At 41.1% G+C, this 19,475-nt stretch overlaps 1 pseudogene; it reads right to left on the reverse strand.

Annotated features, from left to right (window-relative positions):
- Positions 1-19,475, reverse strand: part of LOC116661733 — a 708,679-nt pseudogene that overhangs the window by 26,382 nt on the left and 662,822 nt on the right.

Genomic DNA, 19,475 nt, shown 5'->3' on the forward strand with positions numbered 1-19,475 from the left:
TAACCAGAATGCGGGGGGCTGGGCGAGGCAGTGGAGGAAAGGAGGGTCTCACCTGGTCGTGGGTGAGAAATAGGCTCCCACAGTGCTGGTGTGATGGGCATCCCCCAAGTGCCTGAAAACTACTATTTAGCACACCTGCCACCGAAACGCACACAAGCTGTTTAACTAGAAGGCTGACCAGGAGGCTTTCTCAGTGACACAACAAGCTATTTTCACGTTAACTCTACAACTACAGGAAGAGAAAGAATAGAAAGCTGATATTAATTATTAATAATTTACACCAATAGCCAAGGAATTTCCAGGAGAAATATAAAGACTTGTTGGAAGTTTCATTATGTGAACTTACTGCCAATTCAATTGTCTTAAAAGTTGTTCTATAAATTATATTGTCCTTTGCTGTTAAAAATCACATTTGAAAGAAATAATGTTTCTTAACGGTGTTTCTGGAATTTTCTTCTATTTCCTAACACCAAATCTCAGAGCTTTAAAGAAATGGAGGGTTGGAATTTTGTCCACTCTTCTCTAGGCAATTTGTTGTTCCTTCAAAGAACAAGGGGGGAATCACACAGAAAAGCATTTGAGCATCAGGCTGCTTACATTTCCTCTGGAAGTCTTGGAAAATAACGTGGAAATGAACAGCAGGACAGCAACCTGGCGGGAGGGTCACTGGCTAGAAGGTGAGAACAAATGTGTTCTCCAACGTGCTCTGGTAGCCACTAGTTTAAATGAACCGAGCAATTGTTCAAGCATACACGCACCTCTACGTGAAAATCTCAACCGTTACCAACCGCTCAGTGCAGCCCAAAGCAATGGGCGGACTGCAGAGGCCCCCGGCGGCTCATCGTGGTGTCTTACACCATGTGCAGGATGATCGGTTCCTCCCCGCCCACTCCCTCCCCTCCCCTCGAGGGAGAAGGCTGGTCCTGAGTTGAGCTTACCTCATAGCAAGCTGTCTCTCAGCCCTCTGTCTAAAGCAAGATAAAAGCAGGAAAGCTACCTGGGACTTTACAGAACCATCCCAAAAGGGAACTGAAGCACCTTTCTTCCCTCCTCTCTGCTGCCTGGAATGTGGACCTGATGGTTGACCCTCAGGCAGCCACTTTGGGCCATCAGGTTGATGGGCTGAAGATAACAGGCATCTTGTTCTCTGACCCAGGGGCCATCATGCAAACCAGCCCTGGGCTACCGATTGCTTGACTTCTTTATGTAAGAGGGAAATACAATTTTAGCATGTTTAAGCCACTGCTGTTATCTGGGGAACTAGGTGTTGTGCATTGCCATGGTAAGACCTAATAATAAAGTTCAATATTCACCAAAAACTCTTTACCAAATAGTTAATAAATGATAAAGAGATCTTGATTTTTGTTTTAATGCTATGAAATGTAAATCAAGTTACAGCATATGCCAGTAAAACAAGACACTGTGGAGATAAACAAAACAGAGTTTGTAGAACAGAGACCCAAAGCATCCTCCTCTCCAAGGCACAGAAGGACAGCAGTGACTCTACGTGCCAAGGATGGAGTCACATGGGCTCCCTGTTTTCCTTGTCTTGGGTTATGTTTTGTTTCCAGCCTTGGGAAAAATGGATAAGACTGCTGGTCAAATCATTTCAGGAGCAGCTTCCATCGTGTAGAACCCCAGTCTCTTCCTTTCCTCTGCCTCCTGGAATGTTCTGACACAATATCAGTCCAGCCTTCTAAATTGAGCAAATGGGGCTCAATCAATCTGCTTTTAGACAGAGTTAAAAATAGACATTAAAAAGCATAACTAGGAAATCTTATCTTCCAGAGGTCATTGCACAGATGAAATAGGAGAATATCTGTGAATCACTCTGTAAACACTAAGTACAATACAAACAATATTAGTACTGATTCTATGTTAGATTCATCAATAAAGGAATACAGAACCCTTTCTTACCAGAAGGAAAAGGTGCTTTGTAATTTTCTGTCACTTTAATTCTTCAAAAGTTTCTATAAAATTGATGTCTTTAAAAAAATCAATGCACATTAGGGACTAATTTTAAATCCTTCACATCCCCCGGTTTAACACATATCAAGAATGTTACCATTTCTAGATATTTTATTTAGGAAAGCCTTTGGTATACATGTGGCACAGAGCACGGCAAATTGTCAGTATCACTCAGGATAGGAAAACCATGTTGGATACCCGAACTTGAGGACATGAAGAAGATGCCTGACATGTCCCACTGACCTTTCAAGCTATTCTTTTTCAAACACTTGTTTCTTCTTGGTCCAGAACAGACACGCATTTGTTGATGTGAGACCCTTTAAGTGAAAAGGTCAACCCATCATTGCCACTTTAGAGACTGAAATCTTACCCTCCTCATCCATGTGGACATAGCATCCTTACTGATTCCGAACATGAAAAATGACAATTGATGACATCTCAGGATGCTCCAATGCAGAGGTCCTCTGCTGCAGTGAGGAGGAAAGAGTCGTGTGCTTCAAGATGTACTTACTGTATTTAGCTCACTTGGCAAGACACGGCAACTTGTCTAAGCTAAAGCTTAAAAGTGGCGAATAGAGACAACATCCATGGCAAAGGGCATTCGGAGGCTAATTCCTTGGCCTCACTTCATCGCTTCTCAAGAGCCGTGGGCAATACCTTGAGAAAGGCAGCAACGTGGTACCCAAGTCTTCAAAAAGCTGCACCTCCACTAGTTGACAGTAAAGCAAGTGTCATCTGGCTCAACAGATCTCCCTGTGTCTCTACAGTGTATGGCTACATTTTCTTAATTTTCTCGGTTGGGGGACACTCCATTTTTGAAAATCCCCCTCCCTGCAGTAGAAGTTCTTAGTTTCCCAATCAAAATGCAGGCTTGAAGGGGGGATAACAGAGCTGATAAAACATATATCACTATTTATTCCTTGATATATTATTGGCACATGGACTAAAAATCTTTGGGTCAGTTGGACATCAAGATCATATCTAATTTACACAATTGTCAACTGTCATTTTACTACCAGCTCCTGAAACAGTCACGTGGTCACTAGGTTTTTTTTTTCCTTCCCTTGACACTGGATTTGATGATTTCTAACAAGACACAATAGATTTTTGAAAAGAAATCTGGTTCACCTTTTGTTTTTAAACTAAATTTGTGTACCTGACCCTGACTTCACTCTAACATTCACAAAAAGCTATCCAAGGACACCCACTTTTGACATCATCTCTAGATGTCTCGAATACACTGCTGAGCTGATTCTTCCAGATCATTAAAATATATATGCACATTATGCTGTGGTCCTCTTCAATTTGTGGTGTTTTCAGTAATCATTACCTCTTTGGATACTTTATTACACATTTAGCATTTCTTTATCCAATTCAGTTACATTAGTATATAAGATTTCAAAAGAACTGGTTTCTCAAAATGATGATATTTAACATCTATGGCCTTTTCTTAATCAAGTAATTCTATAAGGCTGTCAAGGACAGCAGTGGAAGTTGTGTGTGGTGATTGCTGCTTCAGAGTCTCCGGTCCTGCCCCATGATCTTGCAGGTGTTTACGCATCCTTGTGAATGTCAACACATCAGTCTATTAGGAGCTGAAATTAAACTACCTGGATGTTAATTTTTCTTTTAAAAACAATAAACTCAATTTCCCCTACTAATTCTTTATTGTTTCTCATACTGAGGCTCACCACTTTTCCTAATATATATGTTTGGTGGGGAGGGGGCACAGCCCTGAAAGCCTGCAGACAGCACCCACTCTATAAGATTAACCAGAGGTGGCCGTGGATGTTGTGTGACTTCAGCCACTGAGCACGAGCACCTGCTGTCCCTCCAACTGTTCTGCCTCCATTGCTGACAGTCCTGAAGGTCACTGCCTCTTGTAAAATTCTACAACATTACAGTTCATATATTTTTAAAAGGTATCAAATTGTGAAAGTCGTCTATTGATTGTGTAAAATGGGGGGTACTTGCCTTTGCTCATTTCAGGCTAAACTAAGTCCAGAAGGACACACACACACACACACACACACACACACACACACACACACTCAGTTCTGAGTGCCCCCAAAGAAAAGTTTGAAAGTCTTCGGGACAGTGGTGGCACTCAAACCTTTGGAATTTTGAGCTCTGTGAAAGTATCACTTATTCAGAAATTAAGCATTATAGTTCTAGACCAACAGAATCAGGGTCCTCCACAAGTTACTTACCAGAGATTTTTTAAAGAAACTATCTTCCCTAAAATCCAATGATAAATCAAATATCCATGGAAAGAATATAGATCAGTAATATCAAGCAACAATTTCTACACTAATGCTGATTAGCCATCAGCCCAAACCAAAGGACATAGAAATAAGACACCTGGAGATAAAGAGATGGAAGAGAGGTATTAAAAAGCAAGAATATAAAAGAAGTAATGGCCATATGGAAACCTGCTCATTTTTTTGAAATAATTACTTGGTTAAAGGAACTCACTCTTGAGGATTGGTAATGCACCAAGAGGAAATCTAGCAGGGAAAAGAAGCAGAAGCAGGTCTCAGTTTTCTCCGAGGCTGATCCTAAATGAAAAAAAATTTCCTTGGCTTCCACAATACACAACCTGCATTGATGTCTAAGCAGAAGAGTGAGGATGAGAGAAAACCGAATATGTGTGGAAGCCACCCTTCACCAACACTGCTGGAAAACAGAATTGTGGTGTTGGGGCACTGCCCGACCGATATATATAACAGCAGGAATAAGCTCTAACTAGGTATCTGAGCGAAAAATGCTTTTAGCTTTAAATCTACTCAAGTAAACATGCAGAGAAATCATGGTAAGTGCTTGAGATTTAGCCTTGCTGTTTAGGTGAGACAAAGGAATTCTTCTACACTTGTTCCATTTTGGAAACATATGTGAGTGGAAGCCAACTTTCACCTAGGTTTTTGAGAACCCAGTTTCTGGTCTCGGGGAATTACGGTACTTACTTATATAAGGTGAGGCACAAGCTCCAGTTGGCTTTTCCATTCCAAAGAGCTTTTACTTGAAACCAGCTTTCAGAATCATGCTGAGAAATCAGAGTTAGTGTTTCTATATGTCACTCCACCTTTTATGCTGTATGAAAGAACTCCACACCACATGCTCAATTTTTAGATAATGTATGAGTTTGGAAGCTGTCCTTCAACTAGCTAATTGGGAACCCACAGTTTCTGGGGTAGGGAAACTACGCTACATACATATCTATGGGGATGCATTAGTACCAAAACGGTTTTTCACTGCAAACCGTGTTTACTTGCAACCGGCTCTGAAAAACACACTGAGAAATCAGAGTAAGTGTTTCTGTATGTCACTTAACCGTCAATGCTGGACGAAAGAACGCCTCTCCACATGATAACTTCTGACATTTGAATGTGTGTTGGAGGTGTCCTTCACCTTACTTGTTGGAAACCCAGAGTTTCTGGTCTAGGGGAACTAAGCTACTTACAAATGTAACCGGAGGCAGTCGCTCCAACGCGGTTTTCCTAAGCAAACCACTTTTACTTTGAAACCAGCGTTAGTAAACACGCTGAGAAATCAGAGAATGTGTTTCTACATGTCACTCTGCCTTTTATGATGGATGAAAGAACGCCACTCCAAATGCTCTATTTTCAAATCTGTATATGTATGGAAGCCTTCTTTCACCTATTTGTTGGGAACCATAGTTTCAGGACTAGGGGAACTACGCTGCTTTCTTATATTTGGGGACGTCCTAGCACCAACCCTCATTTCCACTGCAAACCGCTTTACTTGAAACCGGCTTTGAGAAACATGCTGAGAAATCAGAGATAGTGTTTCAGTATGTCACTTAACCTTCAATGCAGGATGAAAGAACGCCTCTCCACATGCTCACTTATGACAGCTGGATGAGTGTTGGAGACGTCCTTCACTTAAAATGTTGGAAAACAAGATTTTCTGGTCTAGGGGTACTACGCTGCTTACATATCTAAGGGGAGGCACTCGCTCCAATGCAGTTTTCCACACAAACAGCTTTTACTTTTAAATCGGCGTTAGTAAACATGCTGAGAAATCAGAGAATGTGTTTCTACATGTCACTCTGCCTTTTATGCTGGGTGAAATAAGGCCTCTACACATGCTCTATTTTCAAATCTGTATATGTATGGAAGCCGTCCTTCACCTAGCTCATTGGGAACCAACAGTTTCTGGACTAGGGAAACAACGCTGCTTTCATATATATGCGAATGAACTAGCCAACTCTCATTTCCACTGCAAGACGTTTTTACTTGAAACGGATTTCAGAAACATGCTAAGAAATCAGAGTGAGTGTTTCAGTATGTCACTTAACCTTCAATGGTGGAAGAAGGAACGCCTCCCAACATGCTCACTTCTGACATCTAAATGTGAGTTGGAGCCATTCACATAACTTCTTCGAAAACAAGGGTTTCTGGTCTAGGGGAACTACGCTGCTTACATATCTAAGCAGAGGCTCTCGCTCCAAAGCGGTTTTCCACAGCAAACCACTCTTCCTTAGAAACTGGCATTAGGAAACATGCTGAGAATTCAGAGTAAGTATTTCTGTATGTCACTTAACCTTCAATGCTGGATGAAAGAACGCCTTTCCACAAGATCACTTCTGACACTTGAATTTGTGTTGGAGACGTCCTTCTCCTAACATGTTGGAAAACCAGAGCTTCTGGAAAACGGGAACTACCCAATTTACATATCAAAGCGGAGGAACTCGATTCAAAGCAGTTTACCAAAGCAAAGTGATTTTTCTTTCAAACCACCGTTTCACAGTAAACATAAAAGGCAGAGTGAGATGTACAAACACGTTCTCTGATTTCTCAGTATGTTTCTTAAACCCGGTTTCAAGTAAAAGCGGTTTGCAGTGAAAAACTGAGTTCGTGCTAGTACGTCCCCATATATATGAAAGCAGCGAAGTTTACCTTGGACTGAAAATCTGGGTTTCCAACAAGCTAGGTGAAAGGTGGCTTCCACACTCCTATATTCCTGAAAATTGAGCATGTGGAGAGGCGTTCCTTCATCCAGCATAAAAGGCAGAGGGACTTCTAGACACACATTCTCTGATTTCTGACCGTGTTTCTTATGCCGGTTTCAATGTAAAAGCGGTTTGATCTGGAAAACGAAGTTGGAGCGAAAGCCCCCCCTTACATATGTAAGTAGCGTAGTTACCCTATACAAGAAACTCTGGGGTTCCAACAAGTTAGGTGAAGGACGGCTCCAAGAGAAATTCAGATGTCAAAAGTGAGCTTGTGGAGAGGCTTCTTTCATCCAGCCTTGAAGGTTAAGTTACATACAGAAACAAGTACTCTGATTTCTCAGCATGTTTCTCAAAGCCGGTTTCAAGTAAAAGCCGATTGCAGTGAAAAATCGAGTTCATGCTAGTACATCCCCATATATTGGAAAGCAGAGTAGTTTACCTTGGACTGAAACACTGGGTTTCCAAAAACTTAGGTGAAGAACGGCTTTCACACTCGTACAGATCTGATAATTGAGCATGTTGAGAGGCGTTCCTTCATGCAGCATAAAAGGCAGAGGTATTCTAGACACAAATTCTCTGATTTGTAAGCATGTTTCCTAACGCCTTTTTCAATGTAAAAGCGATTTAGTGTGGAAAACCACGTTGGAGCGAGTGTCTCCCCTTAGATATGTAAGTAGCGTAGTTCCCCTGTACCAGAAACTATGGATTTCCAACAAGTTAGCTGAAGGACGGCTCCAACGCAAACTCAGATATCAGAATTGAGCTTGTGGAGAGACGTTCTTTCATCCAGCATTGAAGGTTAAGTGACATACAGAAATAATTACTCTGATTTCTCAGCATGTTTCTCAAAGCCGATTTCAAGTAAAGGCGATTTGCAGTTTAAAATTGAGTTAGTACTATTACATCCCGATATATATGGAAGCAGCTTAGTTTGCCTTGGACTGAAACTCTGGGTTTCCAACAAGCTAGGTGAATTACAGCTTCCAAACTCATAGAGTTATGAAAATTGAGCATGTTGAGAGGAGTTCCTTCATGCAGAATAAAATGCAGAGGTATTACAGACACACATTCTCTAAAATTTCAGCATGTTTCCTAACGCCGTTTTCAATGTAAAAGCGATTTAGTGTGGAAAACCACGTTGGAGTGAGCGCCTGCCCTTAGATACGTAAGTAGCTTAGTTCCCCTACAACAGAACCTCTGGTTTTCAAACAAGTTAAGTGAAGGTCGTCTCCAAAACAAATTCAGATGTCAGAAGTAAGCCTGTGGAGAGGAGTTTTTTCATCCAGCATTGAAGGTTAAGTGATATACAGAAACAGATTCTATGAGTTGTCAGCATGTTTCTCAAAGCCGGTTTCAAATAAAAGAAGTTTGCAGTATAAAACCGAGTCCGTGCTAGAAAGTTCCTATATATATGAAAGAAAAGTAATTTCCATTGGACTGAAACTCTGGGTTATCAACAAGGTAGATGAAGGATGGCTTCAACACTCATTCAGTTCTGAATATTGAGAATGTGGAGAGATATTCATTTGTCTAGCATAAAGGGAATGGTGTGCAGGAGAAACACCTACACTGGATTCTCACTATGCTTCCTAGTGCTGGTTTGAAGTTCATGCAGTTTTCATTGTAAATACGAGTTGTAACTAGTATCTCCACATTTATACAAATGTAGTGAATTAAACCACTCATAAGAAACTGTGTGTTCCCAACAAGAAATTTAATTGAAGACTTTCACACACACTTAACACTCAGAATTGTGCAAGTGGAGAGAAGTTCGTTCATCTATAAAAAGGAAAAGGGTTGAAATAGAAACACTTACCCTGGACTCACAGTATGATTCAGAGTGCCGCTTTGAAGTTCACGCAGTTTTCACTGTAAAACCGAGTTGGAGCTAGTACCTCCCCATATATATGCATGTAGTGTATTTACCCACTGAAAAGAAACTGTTTTCCCAACAAGTAAGGTTTCTGATGCCATGCACAAATATTTATCTGTCAGAATTGAGAATGAGAAGAGAAGTTCGATCATCCAGTATAAATGGAATGGACTGTAGTAGAAAAAATTACTCTGGTTTCTCAGTATCTTATCCTAGATCCGGGTAAAATTTCATGAAGTTTTTCTGTAAAGCTGAGTTGGAGCTAGTAATCCCCATATATATGTATGTAGGGCAGATTCCAACAGAAAAAAAATGTGTTCCTAACAACCTAGAAGATTGAAGACTTCCCACACACTTAACACTCACTATTCAACATATAGAGGTTCGTTCATCTAGCAAAAGGGAGTGGGTTCAGTAGAAAGACTTATAATGGCTTATTATTCTGTTTCCTACTGCCGGTTTGAAGTTCATGAGGCTTTCAGAGCAAAACTGAGTAGGAGCTAGTACATCCCAAAAATATATATATGTAGTGTTGTTTCCAACAGGAAAGAAATTTGTGTTCCCAGGAAGATAGGTGAAAGGCGGCTTTCATGGACAATTATTCCTCAGAAATGAGCTTGAGGAGAGATGTTCGATCATATAGCATAAAGGTAATGATTGCAGTTTGAAACAATTATTCGGTTTTCTCAGTATTTTTCCTACTTTCGGTCTGAAGTTCATGCAGATATCATTGTAAATCAAAATGGCAGATAGTACCTACCCATATAAATGAATGTAGGGATTTCAGGAACTAAAAAGAAACATAAAGTTCCAAAGGAGCTAGGTGAAGTAGGTCTTTCACACACATTTATCTCTCAGAAATGACCATGAGGAGAGACATTCGTTCATCTAGCACAAAGGGAACTGGTTGCAGGAGAAAGTTTTACTCTGGTTTCTCAGTCTGTTTCCTAGTGCATGATTGAAGATCCTGCAGTTTTCACTGTAAAAACGAGTTGGAACTAGCACCTACCCATTTCTATGTATGGTGTGTAGTTTGCAAATTAAAAGAAACTTTGTGTTCCCAACATGCAAGATGAAGGACAACTTTCACACTAAATTATCTCTCAGAACTGAGCATATGGAGAGACGTTCGTTCATCTAGCAAAAGGGAACGGGTTGCAGGAGAAATTATTACTCTGTTTTCCCAGTCTGTTTCTAAGTGACGGTTTGAAGACCATACTGTATAGAATGCAAAACAGGCTTGGAGTTCTTACCAACCCATACTCATGTATGGAGTGTAGTTTTCAACTGAAAAGAAAATTTGTGTTCCCAACAAGCTAGGTGAATGTCGGCTTTCACACACAATTATCTCTCAGAATTGAGCATATGGAGAGACGTTCGTTCATCGAGCAAAAAGGGAAAGATTTGCAGGAGAAATTTTTATTCTACTCTCTGTCTGTTTAATAGTGCCGGTTTGAAGTTCCTGCAGTTTTCCCTGTAAAACAGAGTTGGAGCTACTACATCCCCATATATATGTATGGAGTGTACTTTGGAACTGAAAAGAAACTTTGTGTTCCCAACAAGCAAGGTGAAGGAAGGCTTTCACACACACTTATCTCTGAGAACTGAGCATGTGGAGAGACTTTCCCTCATCTAGCTTAAAGGGAACGGGTTGCAGGGGAAACTTTTAATTTTGTTCTCTGTCTGTTTAATGGTGCCGGTTTGAATTTCCTGCAGTTTTACATTTAAAACCGGGTTGGAGCTATTAACTCCCCTTATATATGTATGGAGTGTAATTTTCAAATGAAAAGAAACTATGTGTTCAAAACAAGCTAGGTGAAGTTCGGCTTCAACACACAATTATCTTCAGAACTGAGCAAGTGGAGAGACTTTCGTTCATCTTGCACAAAGGGAACGTGTTGCAGGAGAAATATTTATTCTGCTTTCTCAGTCTGTTTCCTAGTGCCGGTTTGAAGTTCCTGCAGTTTTCACTGTAAAACCGAGTTGGAGCTAGTACCTCCCCATATATATGTATGGAATGGAGTTTGCAACTGAAAAGAAACTTTGTGTTCCCAACAAGCTAGGTGAAGGACGGCTTTCACACACACTTATCTCTCAGAACTGAGCAAGTGGAGAGACGTTCGTTCATCTAGCACAAGGGAACGGGTTGCAGGAGACACTTTTACTCTGCTTTCTCAGTCTGTTTCCTAGTGCCGGTTGAAGTTCCTGCAGTTTCACTGTAAAACCGAGTTGGAGCTAGTACCTCCCATATATATGTATGGAATGGAGTTTGCAACTGAAAAGAAACTTTGTGTTCCCAACAAGCTAGGTGAAGGACGGCTTTCACACACACTTATCTCTCAGAACTGAGCAAGTGGAGAGACGTTCGTTCATCTAGCACCAAGGGAACGGGTTGCAGGAGACACTTTTACTCTGCTTTCTCAGTCTGTTTCCTAGTGCCGGTTTGAAGTTCCTGCAGTTTTCACTGTAAAACCGAGTTGGAGCTAGTACCTCCCCATATATATGTATGGAATGGAGTTTGCAACTGAAAAGAAACTTTGTGTTCCCAACAAGCTAGGTGAAGGACGGCTTTCACACACACTTATCTCTCAGAACTGAGCAGGTGGAGAGACGTTCGTTCATCTAGCACAAGGGAACGGGTTGCAGGAGACACTTTTACTCTGGCTTTCTCAGTCTGTTTCCTAGTGCCGGTTTGAAGTTCCTGCAGTTTTCACTGTAAAACGAGTTGGAGCTAGTACCTCCCCATATATATGTATGGAGTGGAGTTTGCAACTGAAAAGAAACTTTGTGTTCCCAACAAGCTAGGTGAAGGACGGCTTTCACACACACTTATCTCTCAGAACTGAGCAAGTGGAGAGACGTTCGTTCATCTAGCACAAGGGAACGGGTTGCAGGAGACACTTTTACTCTGGTTTCTCAGTCTGTTTCCTAGTGCCGGTTTGAAGTTCCTGCAGTTTTCACTGTAAAACCGAGTTGGAGCTAGTACCTCCCCATATATATGTATGGAAGTGGAGTTTGCAACTGAAAAGAAACTTTGTGTTCCCAACAAGCTAGGTGAAGGACGGCTTTCACACACACTTATCTCTCAGAACTGAGCAGTGGAGAGACGTTCGTTCATCTAGCACCAAGGGAACGGGTTGCAGGAGAAACTTTTACTCTGGTTTCTCAGTCTGTTTCCTAGTGCCGGTTTGAAGTTCCTGCAGTTTTCACTGTAAAACCGAGTTGGAGCTAGTACCTCCCCATATATATGTATGGAATGGAGTTTGCAACTGAAAAGAAACTTTGTGTTCCCAACAAGCTAGGTGAAGGACGGCTTTCACACACACTTATCTCTCAGAACTGAGCATGTGGAGAGACGTTCGTTCATCTAGCACCAAAGGGAACGGGTTGCAGGAGAAACTTTTTCTCTGGCTTTCTCAGTCTGTTTCCTAGTGCCGGTTTGAAGTTCCTGCAGTTTTCACTGTAAAACCGAGTTGGAGCTAGTACCTCCCCATATATATGTATGGAGTGGAGTTTGCAACTGAAAAGAAACTTTGTGTTCCCAACAAGCTAGGTGAAGGACGGCTTTCACACACACTTATCTCTCAGAACTGAGCAGTGGAGAGACGTTCGTTCATCTAGCACAAAGGGAACGGGTTGCAGGAGAAACTTTTACTCTGGTTTCTCAGTCTGTTTCCTAGTGCCGGTTGAAGTTCCTGCAGTTTTCACTGTAAAACCGAGTTGGAGCTAGTACCTCCCATATATATGTATGGAGTGGAGTTTGCAACTGAAAAGAAACTTTGTGTTCCCAACAAGCTAGGTGAAGGACGGCTTTCACACACACTTATCTCTCAGAACTGAGCATGTGGAGAGACGTTCGTTCATCTAGCACAAAGGGAACGGTTTGCAGGAGAAACTTTTACTCTGGTTTCTCAGTCTGTTTCCTAGTGCCGGTTTGTACTTCCTGCAGTTTTCACTGTAAAAAAGTTTTGAGCTAGTACGTCTCAATATATAGGTATGGAGTGTAGTTTGCAACTGAAAAGTAACTTTGTGTTCCCAACAAGCTAGGTGAAGGACGGCTTTCACACAGACTTATCTCTCAAAACTGAGCATGTGTAGAGACTTTCGTTCATCTAGCACAAAGGGAACGGATTGCAGGAGAAACACTTACACTGATTTCTCAGTCTGTTTCCTAGTGCCGGTTAGAATTTCCTGCAGTTCTACTGTAAAACCGAGTTGGAGCTAATAGATCCCCAAATATATTTATGGAGTTTAGTTTCAAACTGAAAAGAAAATTTGTTTTACCAACAAACTAGGTGAAGGACGGCTTTCAAACACACTTATTTCTCAGAACTGGGCACGTAGAAGGACGTTCGTTGATCTAGCAAAAATGGAACGGGTCGAAGGGGAAACTCTTACTCTGTTTTCACAGCCTATTTCCAAGGGCAGGTTTGAAGTTCCTGCAGTTTTCACTGTAAAAACGAGTTAGAGATAGTACCTCCCCATATATATTTATGAAGTGTAGATTGCAACTGAAAAGAAACTTTGTGTTCCCAACAAGCTATTTGAAGGACGGCTTTCACAAACAATTACCTCTCAGAACTGAGCATGTGGACAGACGTTCGTTCATCTAGCACAAATGGAACGGGTTGCTGGAGAATCTCTTACTCTAGTTTCTCAGTCTGTTTCCTAGTGTCGGTTTAAATTTCCTGCAGTTTTCATTGAAAAATCGAGTTGGATCTAATGCATAACCATATATAAGTATGGAGTGTAGTTTGCAACTGAAAAGAAACTTTATGTTCCCAACAACCGAGGTGAAGGACGGCTTTCACACACACATATCTCTCAGAACTGAGCATGTGGAGAGACATTCTTTAATCTAGTATGAATTGAACGGGTTGCAGGAGAAACTTTTACTCTTGTTTCTCAGTCTGTTTCCTAGTGCCGGTTTGAAGTTCCTGCAGTTATCACTTTAAAACCGAGTTGGAGTTATTACCAACGCACATAAATATATGGAGTGTACTTTGCAAGTGAAAAGAAATTTTGTGTTCCCAACAAGCTAGGTGAAGGAAGACTTTCACACACACTTATCTCTCAGAAGTGAGCATGTGGAGAGACGTTCGTTCATCTAGCACAAAGGAAACGGTTTGCATTTGAAAGTCTTACATTTGTTTCACAGTAATTTTCCTAGTGCCAGGTTGAATTTCCAGCAGTTTTCACTGTAAAACAGATTTGGACCTAGTACCTCCCGATATATATTTATGAATTGTAGATGGCAATTGAAAAGAAACTTTATGTTCCCAACATCTTAGGTGAAGGACGGCTTTCACACACACTTAACACTAAGAACTGAGCATTTGGAGAGACGTTCGTTTATCTAGCACAAAGGGAACGGTTCGCAGGAGAAACACTTATTATGGTTTCTCAGTCTGTTTCCCAGTGCCGGTTTGAAGTTCCTGCAGTTTTCACTGTAAAAGAGAGCTGGATCTAATACATCCCCATATATAAGTATGGAGTGTAGTTTGCAACTTAAAAGAAAATTTGTTTTCCCAACAAGTTAGGTGAAGGATGACTTTCACACACTATTACTCTCAGAACAGGTCATATGGAGAGACATTCGTTCTTCTAGAACAAATAAAACGGATTGCTGGACAAACTTTGTCCCTGGTTTCTCAGTCTGTTTCCTAGTGCCGGTTTGAAGTTCTTCCAATTTTCATTTTAAAATCGAGTTGGAGCTAATACATCCCCATATATATGTATAGAGAGTAGTTTGCAACTGAAAAGAAACTTTGTGTTCCCAACAAGCTAGGTGAAGGACGGCTTTCACACACACTTATCTCTCAGAACTGAGCATGTGGAGAGACGTTCGTTCATCTATTGCGAATTGAACGGGTTGCAGGAGAAACTATTACTCTGGTTTCTCAGTCTGTTTCCTAGTGCCGGTTTGAAGTTCCTGCAGTTTTCACTTTAAAACCGAGTTGGAGTTATTACCAACGCATATAAATATATGGAGTGTACTTTGCAAGTGAAAAGAAATTTTGTGTTCCCAACAAGCTAGGTGAAGGACGACTTTCACACACACTTATCTCTCAGAAGTGAGCATGTGGAGAGACGTTCGTTCATCTAGCACAAAGGAAAGGGTTTGCACGTGAAAGTCTTACATTTGTTTCACAGTAATTTTCCTAGTGCCAGGTTGAATTTCCAGCAGTTTTCACTGTAAAACAGATTTGGACCTAGTACCTCCCCATATATATTTATGAAGTGTAGATGGCAACTGAAAAGAAACTTTATGTTCCCAACAACTTAGGTGAAGGACGGCTTTCACACACACTTAACTCTCAGAACTGAGCATTTGGATAGACGTTCGTTCATCTAGCACAAAGGGAACGGGTCGCAGGAGAAACACTTATTATGGTTTCTCAGTGTTTTTCCTAGTGCCGGTTTGAAGTTCCTGAAGTTTTCTCTGTAAAACCGAGTTGGAGATTGTACCTCCCCATATATATGTAAGGATTTAAGCTTACAAATTAAAAGCAATTTTTGTTCCCAACAAGCTAGTTGAAGAACAGCTTTCACACAAACTTATGTCTCAGAACTGAGCACTTGGAGAGACGTTCGTTTTTTTAGAACAAAGGGAACGGATTGTAGGAGAAACTTTTACTCTGGTATCTCAGTGTGTTTCCTAGTGTCGAAGTTTATTTCCTGCAATTTCACTGTAAAACATTGTTGGAGCTAGTACCTCCCAATATATAGGTATGGAGTGGAGTTTGCAACTGAATGAAACTTTGTGTTCCCAACAAGCTAGGTGAAGGACGGCTTTCACACACACTTATCTCTCAGAACTTAGCATGTGGAGAGACATTCGTTCATCTAGCACAAATGGAACGGTTTGCAGGAGAAATTCTTACTCTGGTTTCTCAGTATGTTTCCTAGTGTCGCTTTGAAGTTCCTGCAGTTTTCTCTGTAAAACCGAGTTGAAGCTTTTACCTCCCCATATATATGTATGGAGTGTACTTGGCAACTGAAAAGAAACTTTGTGTTCACAACAAGATTGGTGAAGCACGGCTTTCACACACACTTATCTCTCAGAAAAGAGCACGGGGATAGATGTCCCTTCATCTAGCCGAAAGGGAACAGGTTGCAGGAGAAACATTTACTCTGGTTTCTCAGTTTGTTTCCTAGGGCCGATTTGTAGTTCCTGCAGTTTGTATTGTAAAACAGTTTTGGAGCTAGTACCTCCGCATATATAGGTATGGAGTGTAGTTTGCAACTGAAAAGAAACTTTGTGTTCCCAACAAGCTAGGTGAAGGACGGCTTTCACATACAATTTTCTGTCAGAACTGAGCATGTTGAGAGACGTTCGTGCATCCAGCGCAAAGGGAACGGTTTCCAGGTGAAACACTTACTCTGGTTTCTCAGTATTTTTCCTAGTGCCAGGTTGAACTTCCAGCAGTTTTCACTGTAAAACCGAGTTGAAGCTAGTACCTCCCCATATATATGTATGGATTGTAGTTTGCATCTGAAAAGAATCTATGTGTTCCCAACAAGCTAGGTGAATGATGGCTTTAACACATATATCTCTCTGAACTGAGCATGTGGAGACGTTCGTTCATCTAGCACAAAAAGAACGGGTTGCAGATGAAACACTTAATCTGGTTTCTCAGTCTTTTTTCTAGTGCCAGGTAGAACTTCCAGCAGTTTTCACTGTAAAACCGAGTTGGAGCTAGTACCTCCCCATATATATGTATGGAATGTAGTTTGCAACTGAGAAGAAACTTTATGTTCCCAAAAGCTAGGTGAAGGACGGCTTTCACACAAAATTATCTCTCAGAACTGAGCCTGTGGAGAGACTTTCGTTCATCTAGTACAAATTGAACTGGTTGCAGGAGAAAATTTACTCTGGTTTCTCAGTCTGTTTCCTAGTGCCAGATTGAAGTTCCTGCCGTTTTCACTTTAAAACCGAGTTGGAGTTATTACCAACGCATATAAATATATGGAGTGTAGTTTGCAAGTGAAAAGAAATTTTGTGTTCCCAACAAGCTAGGTGAAGGACGGCTTTCACAAAAACTTATCTCTCAGAATTGAGCATGTGGAGAGACGTTCGTTCATCTAGCACAAAAGAAACGGATTTCAGGAGAAACTATTACACTGGATTCTCCGTCTGATTCCTAGTGCCGGTTTGAAGTTCCTGCAGTTTTCAATGTAAAATCGAGTTGGCGCTAATACATCCCCAAATATATATATGGAGTGTAGATTGCAACTGAAAAGAAAATTTGTTTTCCCAACAAGCTAGGTGAAGGATGGCTTTCACACACACTTACTGTCTGAACTGAGCATATGGAGAGAGGTTGGTTCTTCTAGCACAAATGGAACGGGTTGCAGGTGAAACACTTACTGTGGTTTCTCATTCTGTTTCCTAGTGTTGCTTTGAATTTCCTGCAGTTTTCTCTGTAAAAGAGATTTGGAGCTAATACCATCCCATATATATGTATGGAGTGTTGTTTGCATCTGAAAAGAAACTTTGTGTTCCCAACAAGCTAGGTGAAAGACGGCTTTCACACACACTTATCTCTCAGAACTGAGCCTGTGGAGAGACGTTCGTTCATCTAGCACAAAGGGAACGTGTCGCAGGGGAAACACTTATTATGCTTTCTCAGTGTGTTTCCTAGTGCCGGTTTGAAGTTCCTGAGTTTTCTCTGTAAAACCGAGTTGGAGATAGTACCTCCCCATATATATGTAAGGATTGTAGCTTACAAAGGTAAAGTAACATTTTGTTCCCAACAAGCTAGGTGAAGAACGGCTTTCACACACACTTATGTCTCAGAACTGAGCACTTGGAGAGACGTTCGTTCATTTAGAACAAAGGGAACGGGTTGCAGGAGAAACTTTTACTCTGGTATCTCAGTATGTTTCCTAGTGTCGAATTGTATTTCCTGCAGTTTCACTGTAAAACATTGTTGGATCTAGTACCTCCCATTATATAGGTATGGAGTGGAGTTTGCAACTGAATGAAACTTTGTGTTCCCTACAAGCTAGGTGAAGGACGGCTTCACACACACTTATATCGCAAAATTGAGCACGTGGAGAGACATGTGTTCATCTAGAACCAAGGGAAATGGTTGCAGGAGAAACTTTTTCTCTGGTTTCTCAGTTTGTTTCCTAGGGCCGATTTGTAGTTCCTGCAGTTTTCACTGTAAAATATGTAGTAGCTAGTACGTCCCAATATATAGGTATGGAGTGTAGTTTGCAACTGAAAAGAAACTTTGTGTTCCCAACAAGCTAGGTGAAGGACGGCTTTCACACACACTTATCTCTCAGACCTTAGCATGTGGAGAGACATTCGTTCATCTAGCACAAATGGAACGGTTGGCAGGAGAAATTCTATCTCTGGTTTCTCAGTAGGTTTCCTAGTGCTGGTGTGAAGTTCCTGCAGTTTTCAATGTAAAACAGAGTTGGATCTAATACATCCCCATATATATGTATGGAATGTAGTTTGCAACTGAGAAGAATCTTTATGTTCCCAACAAGCTAGGTGAAGGACGGCTTTCACACAAAATTATCTCTCAGAACTGAGCATGTGGAGAGACTTTCGTTCATCTAGTACAAATTGAACGGGTTGCAGGTGATACTTTTACTCTGGTTTCTCAGTCTGTTTCCTAGTGCCGGTTTGAAGTTCCTGCAGTTTTCACTTTAAAACAGAGTTGGAGTTATTACCAACGCATATAAATATATGGAGTGTAGTTTGCAAGTGAAAAGAAATTTTGTGTTCCCAACAAGCTAGGTGAAGGACGACTTTCACACACACTTATCTCTGAGAAGTGAGCATGTGGAGAGACGTTCGTTCATCTAGCACAAAGGGAAAAGTTTGCAGGAGAAACTTTACTCTGGTTTCTCAGTCTGATTCCTAGTACCGATTTGTAGTTCCTGCAGTTTTCACTGTCAACCAGTGTTGGAGCTAGTACCTCCCCATATATAGGTATGGAATGTAGTTTGCAACTGAAAAGAAACTTTGTGTTCCCAACAAGCTATTTGAAGGACGGCTTTCACACATCCTTATCTCTCAGAATTGAGCATGTGGAGAGACGTTCGTTCATCTAGCACAAAGGAAACGGTTTGCAGGTTAAAGTCTTACATTATTTCAAAGTAATTTTCCTAGAGCCAGGTTGAATTTCCAGCAGTTTTCACTGTAAAGCCGATTTGGAGCTAGTACGTCCCCATATATATTTATGAAGTGTAGATGGCAACTGAAAAGAAACTTTATGTTCCCAACATCTTAGGTGAAGGACGGCTTTCACACACACTTAACACTAAGAACTGAGCATTTGGAGAGACGTTCGTTTATCTAGCACAAAGGGAACGGTTCGCAGGAGAAACACTTATTATGGTTTCTCAGTCTGTTTCCCAGTGCCGGTTTGAAGTTCCTGCAGTTTTCACTGTAAAAGAGAGCTGGATCTAATACATCCCCATATATAAGTATGGAGTGTAGCTTGCAACTTAAAAGAAAATTTGTTTTCCCAACAAGTTAGGTGAAGGATGACTTTCACACACTATTACTCTCAGAACAGGTCATATGGAGAGACATTCGTTCTTCTAGAACAAATAAAACGGATTGCTGGACAAACTTTGTCCCTGGTTTCTCAGTCTGTTTCCTAGTGCCGGTTTGAAGTTCTTCCAATTTTCATT

The sequence above is a fragment of the Camelus ferus genome, chromosome 36 (genome assembly GCF_009834535.1).
Source record: "Camelus ferus isolate YT-003-E chromosome 36, BCGSAC_Cfer_1.0, whole genome shotgun sequence".
In the NCBI taxonomy this organism is placed as follows: Eukaryota; Metazoa; Chordata; class Mammalia; order Artiodactyla; family Camelidae; genus Camelus; species Camelus ferus.